We start from the raw sequence: 7,461 nt of genomic DNA on the forward strand, positions 1-7,461 counted from the left end.
TTTTTCTCGTCCAGGCAAAATTTTAACATATTTTTAGACAAAGTGTAACATTATGGCAACTCGGTTAATGTTTTTGTCTTCTGGAATCTTTGATTGAGATTCTGAACTTGTTGCTTGAATTTGAATGGCTAATGTTAGCCAGTCATGGTTTTGGGCCGTTTTGTGCACCCGAAATTATATTGGGATTGTCCGAAAGTCTGCATGAAAATCCTTTATAAACCATTACCCAAGCCTATATTTTTATTTGGGCTGGTATAACTGCAGAAAACACCAAACTTGCAAGCAAACAACGATTGTTTCATTTTTTTTTCAATGTTTTTTTTTCAAATTCCGATGACAGGACAGAGCTTATTATTAAAACTAGAGTAAAATGGTGCTCTGGAATAAATTCTCGGAAAATCATGAAAAAAAACCTATATTAGATTATCATTTTATAAGCAATCAAATTTTTTTGCAAGAAAATAAGGCTAGCTTTTACTAAAACAGTGAAACGCGAAAACTGCAAAATTTCCCACAAGCCAAAACAATTTTGATGATGAGACACACTCTACCAAAAGAGTTTCACCGTGAGTCAGCTGGAACCAGTTTTGCAATCACGTAAGTGCGAATTTTGATGGCGGCAGTTTTCATATGGGAGACGAAGCCAATGAGAATGAGACAGTTCAGAATTGGGAACAGACCACTCAGGGCACTTATTCCAATTAAAGCAGTGGATGCTCTTTCGGAGGCAACTTGCACGCCGTATTCTTCCTCCGGCTTGAAAATCATCTCGTATGAAGCTTAAAAAAATTATCTGTTAGCTTTGATATAGTACAGAATGTTCCGTCTGACTTAAGTAATCAACAAAAACAAATACACACGAAAACAAATTAAATGGATCATGTTGACTATTCCCCCCCCTCCCCCTATTGCAATAGCAAGGAAATAACTAACAAGATTTGGATGAAAATTATTGAAATAACGTCAACCAATAAGAAAGCGAATTGAGAAATAGTCAACCAATAAGAATGCGACAGAACACATTTCTGAGAAATACAAAAGGAATCCCAGTTGAGCATAAATGAAATGTTTTTTTTTATAGGGGTGGGGTTATTTACAGGGTACCATAGCGGGGGGGGGGGGATAGTTAACATGATCCGATTAAAATTTTTTTTCAAAACGTTCTGCATTTTTGGGCATCAGAAATGAATTCATTTTTTTTGGCAACAGATTGGTTAAAAAATGTGTAAAACGGCAAAGTTCAAGATTTGGATTGAGTATTTCAGTTCAATCTGGAGTCACCCTCTGAACATTAGACAGAAATTCTAGAATACTCGGGCAAGTTTGAGACGACACTCAGTGCGAGCTTTTTAAAAGACCTTGCCGGAAGAAAAAACTGTTAAATCGATGAAACTCTGCAAAACCTTTTTACAAAAATGATAAAAAATCATTGATTGTAGATTGCTTGATTCAGAAGTTTCCTGGCGCAAGGCCAAGCTCCTATTTTTACCCGTTTTCTGACATTTATTTTCATGCGGCTAAGAATAGTACTGGTTCCCAAAAGTCATACCCAAAACCCAGAAAAGACGAAGAAGATGGAAGGTTTTTCAATCATTTTTGCCGAAATTGGTTAGGGTTTTTGCCAAACACACTTCAATCACCGCTCATACCGTATTGATCCTGGCCAAGCTTGGCCTGATATTTGTATGCTTTATTCATCAATGGAAACAAAACAGCATCCGCCACCAGCAGAGGACCATATACAGATGCATAAGCCAGACTTATGAGCCCAAAGACACGAGACAGTTTCTGTGATTTCTGCTCCGCCTTTGATGGCTCCTTTTTGGGGGCCGGAACTTCCGATCGCTGACGTTTATCCTGTCTGAGGTTAGAAGAAGTCTTTTCATCATTCGAGACAGCCTTCTGTTTATGATTCACTGTCACATAGATATTCAAATAGGATGCACCGGATAAAAGAAATACACAGATATGAACCACAGTTTTCGCAATGATACGACCATGCCACTTGTAAAGAGGACAAAACTATTTAAAATATGTGGTAACGTCTTGCTTGAAACCAAGTCATAGAAAACAGACGCCAAAAACTCAAAGTAAGAATAAATTGCTGGATTGAAAACCAAGTAAACGCAAGCTAGTCTTGTGACTTTTTTGTAATTTTTTTATAATTATGTTTTTGATATTTTTTCATTATAAGTTTGATAATAGTGACGCAGGTTGTTAAAGCAAGACGTATTAACTTCACATGAGCCGACGTGATCCTTTTCATCGTCATATGTAGCAAATTCATTTTTCTCGTCTATTTTTTTCCTTTATTATTCCTACTCTTTGCCAGGTGAAGGTCTTATATTTAATAAAAAATATGGAAGAACTTGATGTTTTTGAACAAAGTTTGTTAATACCTCGCCCGAAAAGGTTCTTTTGATACTACCATATAACTTCACGATTGATGATGCTGGCTTATAAACTTTAAAAAAGCAAAAATTTGGTTATGTGCTTACCCTCATCTGAAGAAAAATTTTCCACGTTGAGCAAACAATTTTGATTTTCAAAACCCATAAGTGCTTTTCATAGCGACTTTGATTAGTTCAGCAGCGCAATTGAAGCGAAGTGATGAAAGAACTTCTTAGTTCACTTTTCATATGAAAATTATCATAACTGATAATACGCTAATCTTCTTTTAATTGTTGGAGTCTTTCTTTTTTAGAAACTCAACAGTCTTTCAACTATCAACTGTGACGAATAAAAGTTTTCTGCTGTCATTCGTGCTGATGTCTTTCTCGCATCGGAGTTCTATTAATAACCATCAATTAAAAAAGATGTTTGTCTCAAAAGGGATCTAAAGCAGGGGCGGATGCCCTCCTTCAGGGATTCGACCCCCTGCCGACCCAAAGGGTCCCCCTTTGGAACTTTTTAAGAAATCCATTTTTGGCCGACCGACCCTGAAAAGTTTCTACAGGGGCCTTTGGCGCCAATATATATTAACGCAATTTTTTGTCAAAATTTTCCAAAAAGTGTCCAAAAACGGCTTTTTGACCTGTTTTTTCAAAAATTTTCCTGCGGTGCAGAAACTTTAGCCAAAACAGCGTCTTTTTAGTGCTTTAGGAGGGCTCGGAAAATCATTTTGGTCGGCCTGAAAAAAAATCCGCCCTCCTCCTCGAGAAAGTCCTAGATCCGCCCCTGCTCTAAAGTAGTAGGTTATGATGGACTAATGGATTCATAACCGATTACAGTCATAAGAAAACAAGTACAATTAATACCAACATACTGGATTGATCGTTTACTTCTATTTTATAAAGAAAACAAGAAAAATTAATACCAACATACTGGATTGATCGTTTACTTCAATTTTATACTAAAATTACACATTTTTAAGAGCCAGGCTTTCGAACCAATTTCAGTAAACGGAACTCAAAACTTGAACGTTGGATTAAATATATAAAGACTGAAATTTTGGCTTGTATCAAAATTTTGTTTTCTGTTTTTTTCTTCACTGTATTTATTTAATTTGGAAAATTTAAAATTTTAACTTCAGACAGTTCCTTGACTTTTATTTACAATACCATCTCATTCACAACCCATAATCTACCACTTAGCCCCAAATTGCGCCTGTTCCCCCTTCTCAACTCTAAACAAATTAACACCATACAGTTTCACTGCCTACATTTTGTTGCCTTAGCAATTTAAAATCACTACAGTTTAAGACCATTTCAAATATTTGACACCGTTTCAATCCCAAATGAAAAGAAAATATACTTCAAAGGGGACTTCGGTAAACATCAAAGCATTAAGCGAGAAAAGCTTCGGTAAACATCAAAGCATTTAAATCCAGACAACTTTGCGCTAGTTAACTTGCGTAAATTTTGCAAGGTAAGGATTACGCCAATATTTTGGTAAAAATCATTTGAACCAAAAACAGGACAGATGGGAAGAATCCCTTTTGAAAGTTTTCGGCCACTCTTTATAAATAGTTTTCATCTCTCAACTTTTAGGGCTAGTTCTCTCATGATATTAAAATGTTTTTTTTGCTACTTTTTTGTACAAATTTTCCGGGTTTTTAAAAAAATTTAGTCATTTTCAGATGATTGCTAATTCTTTTTTCGTCTATAAGAGCTAGGTTCAAGGCTTCCAAGCGGAGGTAGTGCTCTGTAAGAAGTTTCACCTGTTGTTGATGAAAAATGTCTTCTAACACTCTTCCTCTGCGCTCGATATGTCCTTTTTCTTTGCCGTTTCTAGTAGTGCAATTGTTCTAGTGTTTCTGTGTCTTTTTGTTTTTTTGTTCAAGAGTTTGTGGCTTTTGAAGGTTGTGTTAATTTTCCTGACGAACGCAAATGATAGAAATTCCCCAAAATTTTTTTGATGAAATGTGAAGGACTTTGAATTAAAGAATTCCCGGCTCAAAGTTATTTTTACTTCTGATCCAAGGGAAAATATAACTTGAATATCAATTTTTTGTCTGCCTACTCTTAGCGCATTCCATTGAACTTTTTGAGTTCTGCTTTTTGGGAGGCTGATTCTTTGTCGTCGTATCGTTTTTGATCTGCCAGGTTTCTTTCCAACCTAGCGTTTTTTGACCTTCAGTTTTATTGCTCTCTGGGGCTTTTTCGAAGATAAGCGCAGCCGTGGAAATGTTTTCCATGGGGTGAGCAGATGATATAGATCGATAGTCTCCGTAGCTATGATTGCTAATTGGAACAGATTGCTCCCATTTTCACACGGAATTGGAAGATCGATTGCATGATTCTGCCAGAATTGGGGAATTCCTCTCACGCTCGTTTCATTTTTTTCTTGACTGCCTCATGATAAAATAACCCAATGCTGAAGCTAACTCAAATTAAAGAAATAGGAAGAAGTTAAAATAATGAATTACTTAGTCATTAAAACTTTAGATAAAAAGTGAACAAGGTTACTCCGAAGGAACGGATTAGATTGAAGACCAGGTTAAGACCTATTAAAAGACAAGTTTATGGAAATGATATAAAATCAGATCTTCCCATCGAGAAAAACGTTTTTGACGAAAAACTTCGAAATAAAGTTTATAAAAAAGATAGTTAAATTTTTGTGGATTTCAGTTTTTTAGTAGTGGAAAATTAGGTAGTGAAAAATATCCTGATAAATTGGCTGAAGTTAAAGTATAGGACGTCATTGCACGAACTCTCTACGCTGATTTACTGCTCGTTTTTGATGAGAGGCTAAATAAGGAGGTTATCTTTTCCTCCTCAATATTTGCATGCATTACCCTCAAAGTTTTTTTGCTACATAGAGAGCATCTTATAAAAGAGAACAAAATAATTGCTAATTTTTGTGATAAAAAAGATGCTCAGAACAAAAGTCTGTTTAATTTCAAATTTGCAAGAAAAGTCCAATGCAACACTTCAAGATTTGATTTTATAGTTTTGTTTTGATTCCCTTTTGTTGGAGGTTAAGATTATATCCCATTTGCTACATATGTTTCATCAAATATTGTTGAGACAAAGCCATAGCCCCATGTTAATGCTGTAGCAAATATTGGCAAAAGTATTGCGAAGATCATAACTTTTTTGCGAAACACACGCGTGAATTTAATCTTGTACTCAAAGGGCTGACAAAGCGCAACGTATCTTTCGTAGGCCACCAACACTACATAATTGGCAGTTTGAATGAAAATAAACTCATAAATTAAAAGCAAGTAGTACGCATTTTTATTGTTCCATAGATGAAAATCATCGTAATTCAGTTCAAATTTGCACTCGAAGAAAACTAGGGAAGCAGATCCGCTTTTCATAATTTGCACAAATCTTTACAAAAGTTGCCTGATTTTATCGGTTCTTCATTATTTTTATTTTTTTGTAGGTTCCATTCTTGTTTTTTTAGCCCCATGGGATAGATAACCTGAATCAGGAAGGCTCGAATATTTTCCGATTGGAAATTTAGAATAACTACTTTCCAAAAGCAGTCCGAAAAAATACTGCTCACATATCAGGGCGTAGCCCTGAGTATTTTGACAGCTTTTTGATTGGTCACAAACTGTTTTTAGTAAATAATATTTCATGAGAAGACAGCCGGGTCGTCCAAAAGTCGCTATCTTAGATTTTTTTTCATAAGAATCTTACAAAATCGTACAAAAAACTTTTAACGTCTCTAAAATTAATACAAGGTAGGGACTTTTTCTTTCAAATCAAATTTTAGGTTTCACCTTTTGAGATTGTGCAAAAAAATATTATGTCCAAAAGTTTGCGTCAGTTTGAAACGATTTCGAATGCGGGATAAATCACGACACTAGTAGATGTTGGAAAAATCATAAGGGAGCGGGGGGGGGGGGGTATTTCGGCGTCTTATTGTATCAACTTATGTTATAGATTTCAGGTTGCCCACTCAATATATTAAGGAAGATTATTTAGTCTGTAGTTTATGTAGATAGAAAATATAATTTATAAGGTGTCAGTGCATGTACCATGATAGTAAAATGTTAGTAAAATGGTAGTTTTTGGGTTTTTTCAAGTATTTAGAAAACATTTCTGCGCGTGTTATCTAATTGGTAAAATTCAAGGGTGGGATATGCGTACAGCTTTAAATGAAACCTCTATATTATTTTGATTGGTATTATGGCAAGAAAATGGTAAAAGCTCTGCGAAAATATAAGATTTTTTTAAAAATTTTTTCTGCAAAAATACCAAAACGCAAATTTCAAAAAATTATCAAAATGGCTGAAAATTAAGTCACGAACTTATTTAAAGGCACGAAAATTTCAACTCAAAAAACAAAATTCTTTGCGATCATTAATTTCAGTGAAATAGTACAAAACTTTGTGAAAAAATTCCCATGTTGAGATTCTACTCTAAATTTTTTCGAATAAATAAAGAAAAAATGTATTATGTTATCTAATTTTATTTGGAGCAAGCCAATTCATTTTCTTTTAATTTTTATACCTCTTGCTAGTTGACTTAAGCAGTCATTTTTTTCCAGGTTTCTTTAAACAATTATCATTTTTGTTTCATAAAAAATACAATGCTGAAAAAGTTTTTGATTGAGTTTTCGAAAAGTGTTTTTGTCTTAAAGAAACTCCTCCAAAACTGGTAGCACTGCTCATTTTTCTGATATTGAATTTTTTTATTCAACTGTGCTAGTTTTGAATGAGTCTTTTCAATCTTTAAAAAGGCTCTACAGCAAAAACTGAAGTAGTTTTTTGTTAACAAACTAGTAAATGTATGTCTTTAAAGCTGATTCTTGATTTCTGTTTCATCAGATGTTTCGCAAAATACCATCTTCTGCTTAAGACTCATCACTAAAAAATAAGTTAGTTTTAAAACTCTACCCATTAACTCTACCCATCATTTTTGTCTTCAAGGCAGGTTTTCTTCAGAGAAAATGTTCCTAAAACTTCTAAATTCTCTATAATTTGTTTACTTCATCAAATCAAGGGTAAAAAATTCTCCATATTTTCAAATAACTGCCCGAAAACCTGATGGTCTTTCTGTTTAGTTT

At 34.4% G+C, this 7,461-nt stretch overlaps 1 long non-coding RNA gene across 1 annotated transcript; it reads right to left on the reverse strand.

The window, feature by feature from the left end:
- Nucleotides 1-596: 596 nt before the first annotated feature.
- LOC134854616 (uncharacterized) lies at nt 597-5,730 on the reverse strand. The gene is made up of 4 exons (XR_010164416.1): nt 5,444-5,730; nt 2,238-2,258; nt 1,650-2,022; nt 597-779 (listed from the first exon to the last, which is right to left on the reverse strand). It is a non-coding gene; the product is annotated as an uncharacterized LOC134854616 (long non-coding RNA).
- Nucleotides 5,731-7,461: the final 1,731 nt, after the last annotated feature.

This window comes from Symsagittifera roscoffensis, chromosome 9 (assembly GCF_963678635.1).
Source record: "Symsagittifera roscoffensis chromosome 9, txSymRosc1.1, whole genome shotgun sequence".
Classification (NCBI taxonomy): Eukaryota; Metazoa; Xenacoelomorpha; order Acoela; family Convolutidae; genus Symsagittifera; species Symsagittifera roscoffensis.